The sequence below is a fragment of the Lathamus discolor genome, chromosome Z (genome assembly GCF_037157495.1).
Source record: "Lathamus discolor isolate bLatDis1 chromosome Z, bLatDis1.hap1, whole genome shotgun sequence".
Taxonomy (NCBI): domain Eukaryota; kingdom Metazoa; phylum Chordata; class Aves; order Psittaciformes; family Psittacidae; genus Lathamus; species Lathamus discolor.
In genome coordinates this window covers 94070792-94086450 of record NC_088909.1, presented here as the reverse complement: position 1 = coordinate 94086450, position 15659 = coordinate 94070792, and positions in this window count along the sequence as shown.

Genomic DNA, 15659 nt, shown 5'->3' with positions numbered 1-15659 from the left:
CACCATACACATTTTTTTTATTTCATGTACTTTAAATACTTTATTGATTTTAGAAAATAAGTGTAATTTTAGGAAAAATATAAGGCCTTCAAAAGTGGAGCAAGAATACCAAAGAAAATAAAAAACGGAATTATTCAAAGTTATTAAAAGGTTGGGAGGTATCACTGGAGATCATTTGGTTCAACCCTCTGTTGAAAGAGGAGCTTTAGAGTAGATATTCCAGGGCCCTGTTAGGCCATATCTTCAGTATTTCAGCAAGGGAGTTTCCACTGCTTTTTTGGGGCATCCTACTCCATGGCTCAATTTTTCTCACAGGGAGGAATATTTTTCTTATATCCAGAGAAAATTTGTCCTGAAGCAACTTGTTCCTGTTCTCTTGTCACCATGCTCCGTTCTAAAGAGAATACCTTGATCTCTACAAATATACTTAAGGTATTGGTGGAGGGTGACTAAGTTCCCTCTGAGCCTTCTGTCCTGTAGGTTAAGCAAATTCAATTCCATCAGCATTTCTTTGTTTGTTAAGTTCTCCAGTTCTGTTACCATTTTAGCGGCCCTCTCAGCTTTTTTTGGTGTCTTTCCTGAATGTGGGAATGAAAGCTGCACACTTTTCCAGGTGTGGCCTGAAAAGTGCTGAGGGGGGTTAAATAATCATAGCTCTTGATCTGGTGATTCTCCTGCTGATGCACCTTGTTGATGTTGCAGCCTTTGCTGCTGCCAAGCCCACAGTGGCTCCATGGCAGTTAGCTGTCTCCCAGCTATTAGACGTACTAATATTCTCATCCTCTTTTCTATGTTTTTTTGCAAAAAGGTGACTCACATAAGCTTGTTGGCCCTACCAGCCATGACCATCAGGTTTTAATTCAGTTAAGATTTACACCTAATTAGGTGTTTGAATCTGGTGGAGAAAATTAATTTCTTTTGTTCAACCTTGCTTAAGCTAAGATTATTGAAAAAGGTAGATAAAAACTTGTAAGGGATTTAATTTGCATGTGATTTAGATGCCTTAGTCATTCCAGGACTGAAGGATGACTAGAATTACAGCAAGATGAATGAATATGAGTTCAAAATGTGTGAAAACAATGAAAACTGCATCATGATGGGCAGGTTTTCTTACACACCTGCCCTTTTTTGCAACTCAACATGAAGTCTCTGCATTTATTTTTGTATATAGATTCTTTGCAAGCATAAAAAATTGATAAGAGTCTTTAAGGCAAAATAAACCTTGGCTGGGGACTGTAAAATCTTTTTAAAGTGGCAGTGACCCCATAATTAGGGTTGAATTCACCAATGAATAGGTATCAGCACAGGAGTATGAACACGCATAAGATTGCAAAAAAATTTAAATGTTCCCATGTGTTGAGAGTGCATGATGAACAACAGGACCTGTGCGATGCAGAGGAAGGAACTCACTCCATCTTCCTTCCACTTGCTTTTTGCAGCTGAGCCCCTTATAAAGAACCATTTTGTTGGAGAATCAGAAGTTGTTGGGTAAGATGCCAGTTATTCCATTTGTTTTTATTCCATTTGCTACAGAAATTACCCTTACTTGCTGTGGCCCACAAAGCTGTTTAGGCTGAGGGGAGAACTTCTGACCCCTTTTTCTTTCTTCTACTAATCCTTGTTGAATCAGTTTCTGAGTGAAACAGGAGTGGAGAATCAGGGAACCATGGTTATACCTTTACGCTTTTGCCACGCTTTTTTCTTCCCAAGTATAATGTGAGTTAAGGAAAACCAAATATATTTGTGAGAAGAGGTAACTGACAAAGCAGGATTATTTGCTGCTTTCACTTTTGCACTGTAGAGGGTGGGTACTTTTTAAAGATTTTAATGTTATTAGATTAAGCAATTTTTTCTTTCCTTTTTTTTTCTTTTTTTTAAGGCAGTTACTTCATTATACAAATCAGCATAAAGAACTTGTGTAAAGATGATGACAGGTTATAACAAAAAAATAAAAAAGCTAGCTGTGAAACAAAAGGAACTTCTTTATTTGCATAAATTTGGAGGTATTTATTCCTTTGGTTTCTTTTGTTCCTAATTCTTGTTATTTTTTTCCTTTAAAAAAGAACCCCCTGCCTATCTTATCTATTTGACTCATTTTTTTAAAGAGAAATTTGTCTCTCTGTGAGATTTGTTCAATGTATTACATTTAGCTGTTGCACAAGGCCAAAGCCAGATAGGTTTTGTGATGCTCCTTTGCTTGAAGTGGAATTTCATTCATGGCTTCAGCAATTGTGTATGAAGGACAGTACCTCAGTGGTGGCTCACGCAGAGTCTGAAAAACTACCTGAGCCCTGGGCCAGAGATACACTTTGTGTATTGAATTCAAGCTTACCATTACTTGATTATTAAAGAACTAGCAGCCCAATTTTAATATTTCTCAGTTTAAAATACTGTCAGTTAGGACAATAAAATGCAGCACTTCAGTGAATGGAAGTTTTAGGAACTTCAGGGGTGGAGTTTCACTAATCTTACAGTGATACTACGTCTTAACAGACTCAAAGTTTCTTTCAAACCTCCAGCTATTTTATAGAATTTCCCTAGAGCATTTATCATCCAGCCAATGAGCTGAGCAAATAGTCATAAAAAGTTTCTAGTACTTATGGCTGTAGAAAGCAAAGCAAAACATGGGTTATGGACATTGCTTACAGATTTTGAAACCAGAATGTGAACACAGAGAAACTAACTATAGTCACTAAAAAAAAGCTGGTGATTCTTAATGGTAAGCCAAGACCTGAAAGGCTTAGACTCATGCCTTCTAAGGGTTTGGAGTTGGATTAGGTTAAACATTAATTGTATCCTGGATTAAACTTCAGATAAATGCACTCCAGATCTTGATATTTTGTGTATCTGAGTTCTTGAGTAACATCAATGTACACAGAACACACTACTTGTTCTGTTGTCGCAGATTGTATCAGTGTTCTCTCCTGTACACCTACCTCCCTTCCTCTTTGTTCTGTGCTTCACAAAACCCCTAGTAGCAAATATTTTGTGTAGTTTATAAAAACTACACAATATATTGTTCTAAAGTTATAAAAGTGTGTTTATAAAAACCACAAACCTGATTTTTTTTTTTTTCAAATGTAATAGAACTGTCAGAACCCCTTGCATGTTGCTTTGTGCAAATTGCAAGTAATTACATTGTTAAAGTTTTCAGCTTTGGGAATTTTAGGTATTACAAGGAAAATCCCAGGACCAGAAAACACAGAGGAAAGGGTAGCTATATGTAACTTTAAAAGTCCAATGAGGTTGTGAAGAATTGCAGGAGAGATGAAAATGAAGAACTCTGCCACTGGCTCTCAAAAAAGACTGACTTTATTCTTTTTTTTTTTTTTTAAAAAAAAAAAAAAAGGCAAACAGCCTTCTCTCTTCTGATTGCTCTACTGTGTCTGCAGGCAGGAGACAGTCCTTAGGGCATTCATTGTCTCCTACTGTTCACAGGTATGTTCTGAACAGTAGGAGACTCACTCATTTCCAATGCACACTTTATGGTAAAAAGAGGATTTTGCTCCATTTTTGTATTCTCACTCCCATAATTTCTTTTCTTATGATTTGAAAAATGTCTAAGCAAATGTTGGCAAAGGGATGTTAGATTTTGTAGTGCAGACAAAAAGAGAGCAGTTTAGATGGAAATTGTTGCAGCTCTTCAGCTCACTTCCTTCCTATTATGAAACATAGAATTGTAAAAAACCCTAAGTGCTGATGGAACACAAAATAACCAAAGGAGATGAAGAGGTGTGTGTACAATATCAGAATGCTTGATGCTTTGGCTTGCCAAATTAACAGCTGTATTACATATGAATTATCAGCACATCAAGTGAAATGAACTGCCTAGTACTGTTCTGTGGTGCCTGAATTTAAAAACAGGGGAAGGTTAGACATATTTAGAAGAAACTGTCAGGTTCTATACTGAATTCTTGGTTATAGCAGAAATCCAGGGATCTACAGCTGCCATGCTGCTTTGGGCAATACCCACATAGGGAAACAACTACCCACTTTATATAGTACAAGGGCAGTAGGTTGATTTTCTTTTTAAAATTGGTAAATTCAAGTAAAATTTATCTCTTAAAAAGAAAAAAAGAAAAAAAAAAAGGAAAGGGAAAACTTCTTTTGCGGCTTTTATTTCTTTTTCCTTTCCTATTGCCTCCTTCTTTTTCTTCCATGATTTTGTGAGCCCCTTTTTTTTTTAAGAAAAATTCCTTCCATGTAAAAATTTTAATTCTTCAACCCAGAATTTACCCCCAGGCTACTCTAAGCACAACAATTATGTTGACATTGAAGTATAATGATTGTGCCTCAAGGCTAGTAAAAGTCACCTCCCTGAGCCACTGTTTCAGGCTATCTACAGAAGCTGGTGGGCATCATTTCCAACAAAAAATGGACTGCCTTTGCAGTCAAAAGGGCTAGACACCATCAGATTTTAGTGAGTTTGAAAGTGGGAAAGGGCACAGAAATACATGATGTGGTTCAGCTGCAGCATATGCACATTACGCACTTGCTTAACAGTTTTGGTTCACATATGAAAACAAAAAGCCTAGGAGGCTGAAGTGCTCTAGGGTGTTGGTACTGATGTGGAAGATAGTGAATTTGTCTGGCTGAGATTTCCATTCATACTGAAGCCTCATGAAGCCCAGAGTAGCACCTCACATTCTTTTTGTTATGATACTTTCACAATTTGTAGTAGAAGTAGGAATCAATTAGGTCAGCTTTGAAAGAATGCAAACCCACAATTAATGATGTGCATATAGCTACAATAGCAACTTACAACTTCTGTGATTAACAAAAATGCTTCTAAACCTGAAGCAATTTTCATCAAGCTGATCTCGTTCAAACTGAATTAAGCAATTCTCAAAAAAAGGGTCACACCTGGGTATGGCCATAGTCTGAGAACAAAATTAGAAGACTGAGGTGAGACATGGATGTGCAATGACTGCTGTTTGATAATTAGGATTCTAATTATTAGTAGAGGTTGGTATGCTGTTTTCTTTTTTGGACATAACTGTAGGTGTAAAGACTCATGGGAAAGATGCCCTATATCCATCAGCCTTGTGGCAGGACGGAGACATGTCTTGGTTCATATTTCACTAAATTCTATACCACTTTGCTTGTATTTAAGAGACATATAACAAGTTACATCAATCTAGTTCTCAATGAACTGGTCTAGATTACTCTTATTTCAGCAGAAAAGGAAAACCATAAAAAACTCTTTGATACTGAAAAACTTAGGAGTCCTCCTTAAATAAGATACTTGTAACCACAGGAAGGAAAATGTACAAGTAGGACTGGAAGAGCTTAGATCTACCTGATCATAGAAAAAAATAAAAACACCAAAAAACCCTTCCCCAAAAAACCCAAACCCAAACCCAACCCCCCACAAACAAAACAAATCCAAAAACCCCCCCAAAACCAAAGAAAAACAATAAAAAGAAATCTGACTCATATACCTAACAGTTGGCTGCATAAAGGACCTGCAGTGGCACAGGTCCGTAATGACCCCAGACTCACGCTGTCCCTATTCTATTATACATGATCATACAGAAAGAATTAAACTTTCCTGTTTCTCCAATCACTTCTACCTGTAAACCTGCCATTTTCTTCTAGGCAGTCCTCTAAAGATAAGACAAACTCAGATACTGAAGACTGATACATAAAATGTTGGAAAGTCAAAATCTAGTCCTATAATTCTATACTATAAGGTTATATGCATACAAACCCCAACTAGCTCCCAAGTGAAGTGTTAATGCAGATTTTCAGCCACCAAGTCTCAGTGCTGTCTGTTAGGCTTTCTTCTAGGGAGCCCCACATGCCTGATCTCCAATACAGAAATGAAGAAATTTACCAGGTACCCAGCACAAAGAAATTATTGGCAGTGATTCATCAGTAAATCAACAAACATCCAGGAAACAGCAGGAAGTCACTGTAAAATATAAACTCAGAGATTACAAACAAATGAACAACCTGTCCTGAGCATAAATTATCTAAAAATTCCTACCTGTAGGCTCTATTTCTTAAAACTAAATTCCTCCCTCTCATGAAATATATTGAAATATCTGTGTTTGCAGTCTTTTTATTTTTTTTTAATTTTTTTTTTACGCAGTCAGGATATGCAGCTAATAGGCCATTGTGAAGAACTGTGGACATATATTGCCCTGCAGAGGACTTGGGGGTGCTGGTAGACAAGAAACTTAACATGAGCCGGCAGTGTGCACTTGCCAACCAGAAAGCCAACCGTATCCTGGGCTGCATAAAAAGCAGCATGACCAGCTGGTCGAAGGAGGTGATCCTGCCCCTCTACTCACTTGGCGCATTGTGTCTGACACAGTTCAGACTGTGTCAGACATGTTCAGACTGACACAGTGTCAGATACAGTTCTGGTGTCCTCAACATAAAAAGGCCACGTAACTGTTGGAACAAGTCCAGAGGAGGGCCACAAGGGTGATCAGGGGACTGGAGCACCTCCCGTATGAAGATAGGCTGAGGAAGTTGGGGCTGTTCAGTCAGGAGAAGAGAAGGCTGTGTGGAGACCTCATAGCAGCCTTCCAGTATCTGAAGGGGGCCTATAAGGATGCTGGGGTGGGACTCTTCATTAGGGACTGTAGTGACAGGACAAGGTGTAATGGGTTAAAACTTCAACAGGGGAAGTTTAGATTGGATATAAGGAGGAAGTTCTTTATTGCAGGGGTGGTGAGGCACTGGAATGGGTTGCCCAAGGAAGCTGTGAATGCTCAATCCCTGATGGTGTTCTAGGCCAGGTTGGACAAAGCCTTGGGTGACATGGTTTAGTGTGAGGTGCCCCTGCCCATGGCAGGGGGGTTGGAACTAGATGATCTTAAAGTCCTTTCCAACCCTAACTGTTCTATGATTCTATGATACTGCACCTATTACCTATGTCTGTCTGCACTGGTGAGAATTGGCTGGGGAACATGGTGATGAAGAGGAAGAAGCAGACCTTGTTTCATCACTTTTGAGTAGCCTGAAGAGGCCATGCAAGAAATATAAGGAAGGTGAATTGGCTAATGCGCAGGAGACAGCTTAAAGGCTTAAAAATAGGACTTCACAAAAAAGGGAAGAAATAATAAATTCTATATGAAAAACAAAATTCTTAACATCATTATTGTATTTTTGTGCTTTTACTACGTTTATTCCAGAGTAAGGCTGAATGGGAATAAAGGTTTTGTCAGACCTGTTTCTTTCCTGAGCCCAGAGGATTCCACATTCAGGACTCATCAAATTGATAAGTACATTCTGATGAAACCTTGGTTCATCAAATCAAGGTTTCAAACTTGAAAAATAATAATGAAAAGCTTGAGTGGTTGCATTTCTGTTCAGTACAGTATGTGAATACCTCTGTGTTTGTGGTTAGAGATGAGGTGAGCCCTGTGGTCTGGCGGCTCCCCACGTATCACCTCTGCCTTTCCCAGGCATTGCTTGGTGTCCAGGCATCCCTGTCTGTAAGCGCTGGAGTTTTCACTGACTTCTGCAGGATAATACTATGAAATGCAACATTTCCCACAGTTCTGGGTCAAGTCTATCCAGGCCCCGTGGCAAGTGTGTGGGGAAGCCATTGCTAACCTTCCCATGTGATCTTGGGAAGGGTGGCTCAGTTATGTTTTAGTGCCCCCTCCCTAAGTGAGTCTCAGCTTTACTGTCTTCAGCCTGATGCTGTGTAAAGCAGAGTTGTAACAAGTCTGAATTCTGAAAAAGAAGAATCACTAATATTCTGGCTGTTAGGAAAATGGATGAAGATATGCAGTCCTTCAGTCTCTTGTTCAGTTTCACAGAAGATAATTATGTTTTTTTACAACCCATTTACTGCAGACAGAGAACAGAAAAAAAACCAAAGAGGTTTAGAACACCGAAGAGGCAACAACTAGTTTGATGGTGGAATCTGGTCATTTGGATTTTGTCTTGTCTTGTTAAGCTTCAAGGAAAGATGACCCTGTACTTAAAATGTGTTAGAATGTGGCCAGAGGCCTCAAATGTTCAAAACTGTTGGGATTGTGGTAGCTCCTTGTACTGCACTGCTGTGGCTGCTAGCTCTGATGATTCATTTATACAGATTTTTGTAAGCAAAAGTTTTGTGTGCAAGAAAACAGACCTCTATTCATTTTGTGTCTGTGGAATGTGGGATTGCATTAAGAATCTCTATGTTAAGTATGCAGTAAAAATGGGAATGTTTATATTTTATTTGGAATAAGCATATTTTAAAATTATTTTATGTAAAAACAAAAATAATTTTAACATTCTGTAAATTATAAAATGTTGGTTTGCCTCCCCAAAGATTCTGGTGTTGCCTCTCTCAACATGTTTACATATCTGGCAAGTATGATTTTATTGGATGAACCAAGTCATTAAAGTATGATGGACCAGAGTTTGTCTAGCGGTGTATTCAGAGAGGAGAAGTTGCATATTTTTCCTTGAAGTCTGGCTTCTTTTCTGTGCTTGTGAACATTGAATATTTGATAACTTTGACTGAATTTGTAGTCACCCCCTTCAGAGATGAAGGAGCCTGTGGAGATTAGCTATGAGGGACCTGCTATCTGAGCATGTTTTAAGAGGGCTTTTGCTAGTGGGATATGTGTGGGTGTGGAGTAAATTGCAATGACTTCAAAATGATCCTGCTTGGAGCTAGTTTAGACCTTTGACTCATTTTGCAGTTAATGGTCTTTACAGGAGACTGAGTCACCACAGCCAATTTTACTGAAGGTTGACACAGGGGACACAAGGACAACCACTGACTCCCTCCTGGATAGTGATACAAAGCTGGTAGACCCCACGTACCTGCAGGCAAATGGCTCATAGCAGCGATTATTACAGGAGAACGTGGATGGCGTGTCTCCAGAGAGCCGCTGCCGGACTTCCTGCGGCACTCCCGAAGGGAGACCCACTCTGCAGTGTGTACCTCAGCCACAAGAGGTCTCTGGTTTATGTTTGGTGGTTCAGGGTTTTCCCTGATAAACAAAGGAGACAAGGCTGGAACTCAAGTTCATGTCTGTGGTTTTTGGTCCAAGTTGCTTTGATTTGATTTAACACACTTGTTCTTGAATGAAAGCTTCCACTGCACGAATGTTCTTGTGATAATGGTGGGCTACAGGTAAGGAAGCAAGGGTAGTAGGCCAAAAGTCTTTCCACATAGTGTTGACGTTATTGCTAGTTTCTGTGACTTTTCCCGGAATTATATCAATCATATCAATCACAGTTTAGGGTACCAATATTATGTTAAAAAAAATTTTTTTATATGACTGTGTGCAGTGTAGTTAAAAGTATTACTAAGAAGATAAAAGATAGTTAATGTTTAAAATCACCTGCAGGTACTTGAAATCATTATATTTCAATAATCACAAGTACTGCAAATTTTCTTTCAATGAGTTTTGTATAAAACTCAAGATATTACTTAGTTTTGTTTTAAAACATCAACTTTTTTCCTTTTCTCATTTCTGTTAGTGCAAAGCCAGCATTGTAGAAGGGATGCAAACTGGCAACAAGCCTAAATACCAGTGGGAATACATTGTCTGTGTTGGATTTGTATTCTTAAATACTACCTTAAAAGCTCTGTATAATGATTATTGAAATTATCTTGAAAATATCAATCAGAAAAGGAGCTAATAATTACTCAGCCTGTAACAAAACATGAACTAATTAGACTTAACTGCAGATTTTGTGTGTATGTTTGTGTAATTGATGAAAACACTTTTCAGTGGCTTGCCTGGTATGAAGAAAAGCTGCTTGTTTCTGTTAATAAGCTCCTTAATGGAATACAGAAAGAAAGAGAAACCCAAAAAGTGTTAATTTTTTGTGACCAATTACTTACATTTTGGAATCTATACCTAGCATTGATTTCTTTTACGGGCAGAACACTTTCAGGTGCATGCAGCTATTCTGAAATATAAGACTTCCTCTCACATCAGTCAGGATTAAGACAAAGTAATTTCTGAATGGGTGAGTAGGAATTATCCTCCAAAATCTATATTTTCACCAGAGTGTTTTCCACTGTTATGTAGAACGGAATATATAGTTCTTAAGACAGGTTATAATTTTTGCCTCACATTTCACTAGAAATACTTCCCATTTTCATGGTAAAATTATGGTCCAAATCACATCATCATCTTACTTTATTCTTGGATTGTATATTTAGTGATGTGTATGTGGACTCACACAAAACTTGGCTGTAGTTAGAAGTGTGGAAAGGAATGGCGATACAGCTTGTTCTTTGCAGTGCTGGCTTTGCAACCCTGAAGGAAGGAAAACACAGTAAGGCTGAAATTTTGTTTCTTCAGGCAGCAGGTATGACTCCAGCTCTGAATGTGCACAAAGAACAGATGTACAGAATAAGAAGGTGTCACTTTTACACCACTCCCTTTCAGAACTGAGCAGCATTTTAAGAGTATGTAAAGACCTGTAGGTAGGAGAATATCCTGGATCCTCCATGGCCTCTGGTTGTTTTGGACACAATCTTAAAAGTAACACCCAGTAAATGTCCTGTAACATTGAGAGAGTGACATGAATTCTTCTTGGCTCATTTTCTGACATCATGCTAGAAGATGGTGCCAACGATGTGTAAGTCCATGAATGTTAACTTCAATTTAGTTTTCAGACTCTCTTTCACTTTGGACCAAAGGCATAGGTGATTTTTTAATGAGGGGGTATAAACAAACTGGCAGTTGGCAGTCAGTCCTTGTGCATGTTGGTTAGGGACAGTATGCAGAGGATATGCGCAGCTGAGATGTTGTAGAGAAGGTGCAAATTGATGCAGGGACCACAATGTGGATGAGCTCAGATTTCTTGAATTACCTGCTCAGAATCTGTATCAATCATACTCAGTTTTGAGTTTATGGTTATCTAAATACAGTTTATATACAGAGTATCGAGATTCTAGCTTTTGTCCTGAATGCAGTTTCAGCCTCGGATTATTACTCCATGTTGTATAAACTGAGGCTTAAGGTTACTTAAAAGTAATGATTAGTACCAAGTTTGGATAATCAATATGACATATGACATATGACATTAACACAACGTGTAAAAAATTGTCTCCTATTGTTACCATTTTGTGCAAGCAAATTAAACACCTGATGACACTGGTCATCAAGCCAACCTTGATGTGAAAATCAGATTGGGTGCAATTAACACTGTCTGTCTGTCTTTGTTGTAAAAATATAAATCAAAACCAAAACCAAAACCAAACCAGAAGTAACAGAAGAAAGTCTGTCACCGTGTTTCAGCTAGTTATTTCTGTACATGCAAGGTGGTACCAGTCACAGAGCAGAACAGTTAAGAAATTAAACTCACAATTCCTCAATTTCAGATCATCTGGGATGTTAAGCCTCAGACAGGTAAAGTAACTTATGCCAGCTTTCAAGCTAGGAACCATGAAAACAAAGTACTTTATATATATGCACATATATATATATTAATTTTTTTTTTGTCCTGTCTGGGATAGCTGCAGGAATTCTCCGTATATATGTCTAATCCTCTATGGCTCCTACCATGATACTTATTTTGTTCATATTTTGCAGAAATAGTTTCTTTGAATTTGTTCTAATTTATTTAACACCCCCACACTATATGCTTATTAATCATAATTCAGATCATTCACTGTTGATTTCTTTGTGAGAAAAAAATCTGCACTGTCATTTCCCCTTATGATGTTGTCTGTGTTGTCATGCACAAATTACCTTTTTCTCTCCTTTTTCAACAGTCCAAATCTCTGAACATTTCTTCTTATAGCTGGATATTTTATAATTTTTATTTTTTGTCAATAAAACTTGAAATCATTCCACTGAATTTTAGGCTCCTAATTGAAGCTCTTGATTTAGAGCCCGGTACTAATGTAACTAATGCGAGTTACATTTTGTATCTTAAAGTGACATAAACAGAGTTTCCATTAAAACTTAATACCAATTATTTCTGTCTGATTTAGCTTGGGATCTTGTTGACACTGGTGGTCTGTTATTGATATTACTTTGTTTGGTATTATTATTACAATGTCAATTATTTGCTCAGCACTGGTTAGGGCAAATTTTTAAAATGAAGGCATAAATACTACTTATGACACCTACTTTCTTATTAAGCCTGCAGCAGTTCCAGCTAGGGAAATTAGTGATCTCAGCTGAGGAACTAGGCCTTAAAGATTAAATATCTGAAAAATACAAAAAGAGATCTAGGAACTTTTACTGGAAAAGCAATGCAAGAAACAGGCATTACATCTGCATGCTTTTTTTGGTCTGCTTGTATTTGCATAACTCCCTTGGCAAGCAAGCAAGTTTTTTAATGTTTTAGGAATGCCAGCATTTTAAGGCTGAATACAAAAATTTAAATATTCAAATCCACATAGAAGCACTTGAAGAAATATTTTACTCCTCAGGGCCACTTATGGTTTTTAGTGAAACCACAGAGTTTGGGGAGAACACTCGTTTAGCATTTATGCACCTCTGTATATATTCTGCTGCTACTCAAAAGTTTCAAAGACAATTTTAAATTAAAACTTTGCCATTTGAGAAAAAGTTTTTGATTTTTTATGAATAAGGAAATTTTTCTGATATCTGCTCACTGTTTTGATTTTGTTCTTTATTTCATACTCTTTCATGCTTTCATTTGCTAGACATACCTGGCACCTAAATTTTAATTACATCTATACATTTTACCTGTCTCTTTAAGCAGCTTTCAGTCAGCATATACTTCCTCTGGAAGAATATGGTTTTCAGATTCTTTTTTAATCAATTTTATTGCCAAATCCTGTTTGCATTACTCAAGCAAGTATTCCTGTAGAAATCAATTGGACTACTTGTATGAGAAAAGCAAGCAGTTCTTGCCTTTATTTGGTAAAGCAACAGACTTGAACAAAAGCAGTTCTGTACCTGCTATGGGCAGCCAGAAACAATGACGAGCTCCTTGATAAGATTAGATGTAATTTTAAATGCAACTGGGACAAAGAATCCCTCCCACAAACCCCAACTCCTAACTCTCTACAGTAATTCTGCTGCAGCAAAGCAGTTGAAGAATTACTGACAAGAGCCAGACTGCCCGGTAAGCACCACCTAGCAGACACAGAAACATGATCCGCATCATTTTTAAGCTTGGCAGACATTTTGTGCTTCTTTCAAAAAAGAAAAAAACCCACACTCCACAACAATCTTTTAAACCAAGCACACATAAACCCTATACATTCCTTGTTTTATTGTTACAGGAACACCTTAAATTTGAAACATCCTTATAGATACATACAAAAAATACTTTTGTGAACCAGCTACTTCTGGCTGATTGTTCCGGAATAGACATATATTCTACACTGTCATTGCATGTGAACAAATTGTTTTAACTTTAAAACAAAAAGGCTCTCTCCAGTCCCAAGCTAATCACTGACCTTTCACTCACAAAATTTATGCCAGCAAAACTGACAACTGATTCTGCAGCTATGAAATGGGTGCAGGACTACAAGCAACACAGATTCTCTGACTTTCTGTTTGTTCTTTGAAGTAATGTATTTGATTAATTCTGTCTCTAACAACGAAGAGAAAGCTCCAATGTAATGTCTACTTATATCTTTATTTACAATCCTGAGATAAGCACTATGCAAATCCACACACTGAAATTCAGACATGATTTGCTTTTCAGCATAAATTCTTTATTAATTTTTTCTTTTTTTTCCTTTTAGTTTTGCCTGTTTAAACATACTGTTTTGTAAAGTGGGTCAAATGTATTCAAATTGTAACCTTATGGGTCATAACATATGTTTAGATGGCAATTCAGCAGCTTGCTGGAATAATACTCATAGGCTCTGGACCAAACCCAGGCAGAGGGGAGCAGAGGTAGATTAGGGAGTTCAAACAGTATGGGCAGTGTTTCTGAATATCAGACAAAGGTGACTAAAGCAGAGCACAACAGGGTGTTATACAAAGTGTCACCAATATCTTGCTCCTGAATCTAAAATTTTTGTTAAAGAAGAAAAAATACATTTTTGCTCTGTTCCCTGAAGAAAATGTTTTCTCTGCAGATAGCCTGGGACATTGACTCTTTCAGCCTACACAGTACTTCCTGGGGAGCAAAAGGTGCAACATTAAAAGTGAACTAGCATGGCTGTTAAGTGCCTCAGTGCAGGTTAGCTGGTTGCCCCAAGGGGTGGAAGGCACCAGCCTCCATCCCCACTGCCTTCTGAGAGCAGGTGTGCTCCAAGGTCATAGCAGACAAGGTCTGGTTTTACTGACTAAAAGTCAGGAAGTGCTGTATCGTTGTATTAGTGGAAGTGGCATTTTCATTTCAGTTTTCCACCATTCCCTAACAATTTTTAGGCCTTGGATTTATTTGGAAGTATGTTATCCTTGACCAGGAAGGCTTTGTCCTTGCCAATCACATACTTTGTTCGAGACTTTGTGATCTGTGCTGTTCTGAGAAGCATAAGAGCCCTTACTAGATAGATAGTCTTGGCACACATCTGTGACATGTTTGACTTGGACACAAATGTGTGATGTGACTCTGCTCTCAGTTTACCTGGACCTCATTTCTCCACCTGAATAACAGAGATAACACCAACCCTGCTCTATCTCAGAGAGCTAGTGGGAGGATAAAAACCATTAGTGATTGCAATGCGCTAGGATATAATCGCAGTGAAGGCCCTGTAAGTGCCTCCATAGATAGAGGGTCTCAAAAGTGTGCAAGGTAAATATAACTCTATTTCGATTCTAACTAAGTCTGTTGCTTTTCATTTTATAAAACTTAAGAAGTTCACATCAATTTAGAACAGTGGAGAGTTGGAAGTTAGATGTTAGAAGACAGATTAATTAAAACTATGAAATAATATTAATTGAATTAATAGTTTGTAAAGCACTTTATAAAACTCAGTATTTTTATCCTGTACTAAAAAAGGAAACTGAGCCATTAAGTAGCATGAGCGAGGTCAGAGAATTAGCTGCTAATGGCACTGAAACACATTGATGGGGCTGACATAATTCCCAGAATTCATCTTTTCCTTTTCCCTTTTTCAGAAAGTGTAACAATTCCAGCTGGGTCCTGACAAGACAGTTTTCATACAGCAGTAATGATATAGGAATTTCTCAGTTTGCAGATTTGAAACACAGAGTGATTATTTTCCAAGATTTGTTTTTCGTCATAGCATCCAACAGTGTGAATAAGTTTTTGATTTTAAAGTGTAATCTAAAATCTGAAAGCAGGTTCAAAATCTGATTTTATGGTTTTGTGTTCTTAGCCAGGAAAATTTACTGTTAGTATGCGAGGGGGAATTAAGATATATCATATTCAGTACTTGGCTTTTCTACCTTTATTAGAGCTCTAACAGAGGGAAAATCTGCCCTCCGTGCTCTGAATTGTTCGTTCTGGTGGTATCTGCCTTTTGTCATTGACTGTCCATGGAATAAGACAGAGATAGAGGGAACCCTTCTCTTCAAAACAATGAGTGCCCGCTGCTATGAAACTTGTGGGAACTTTGTGTTGTAAGACAGAGCTGTTGTGGCCATGCCTATGTTGCCTTCAGTAGCTGCGCTTGCTTTTACAGAGACCTTGATCCCACAGAACGAGCTGTTAATATTTCAGACTGGAGGAAAAGCAAGAAAATATCTGTAAATAACATGGGTGATACGTCAGTGCTTTCTTTAAGGTAAAATGACAGTTCGTACTGAATGAACAAACTACTAAAACGACAGTATAGATGT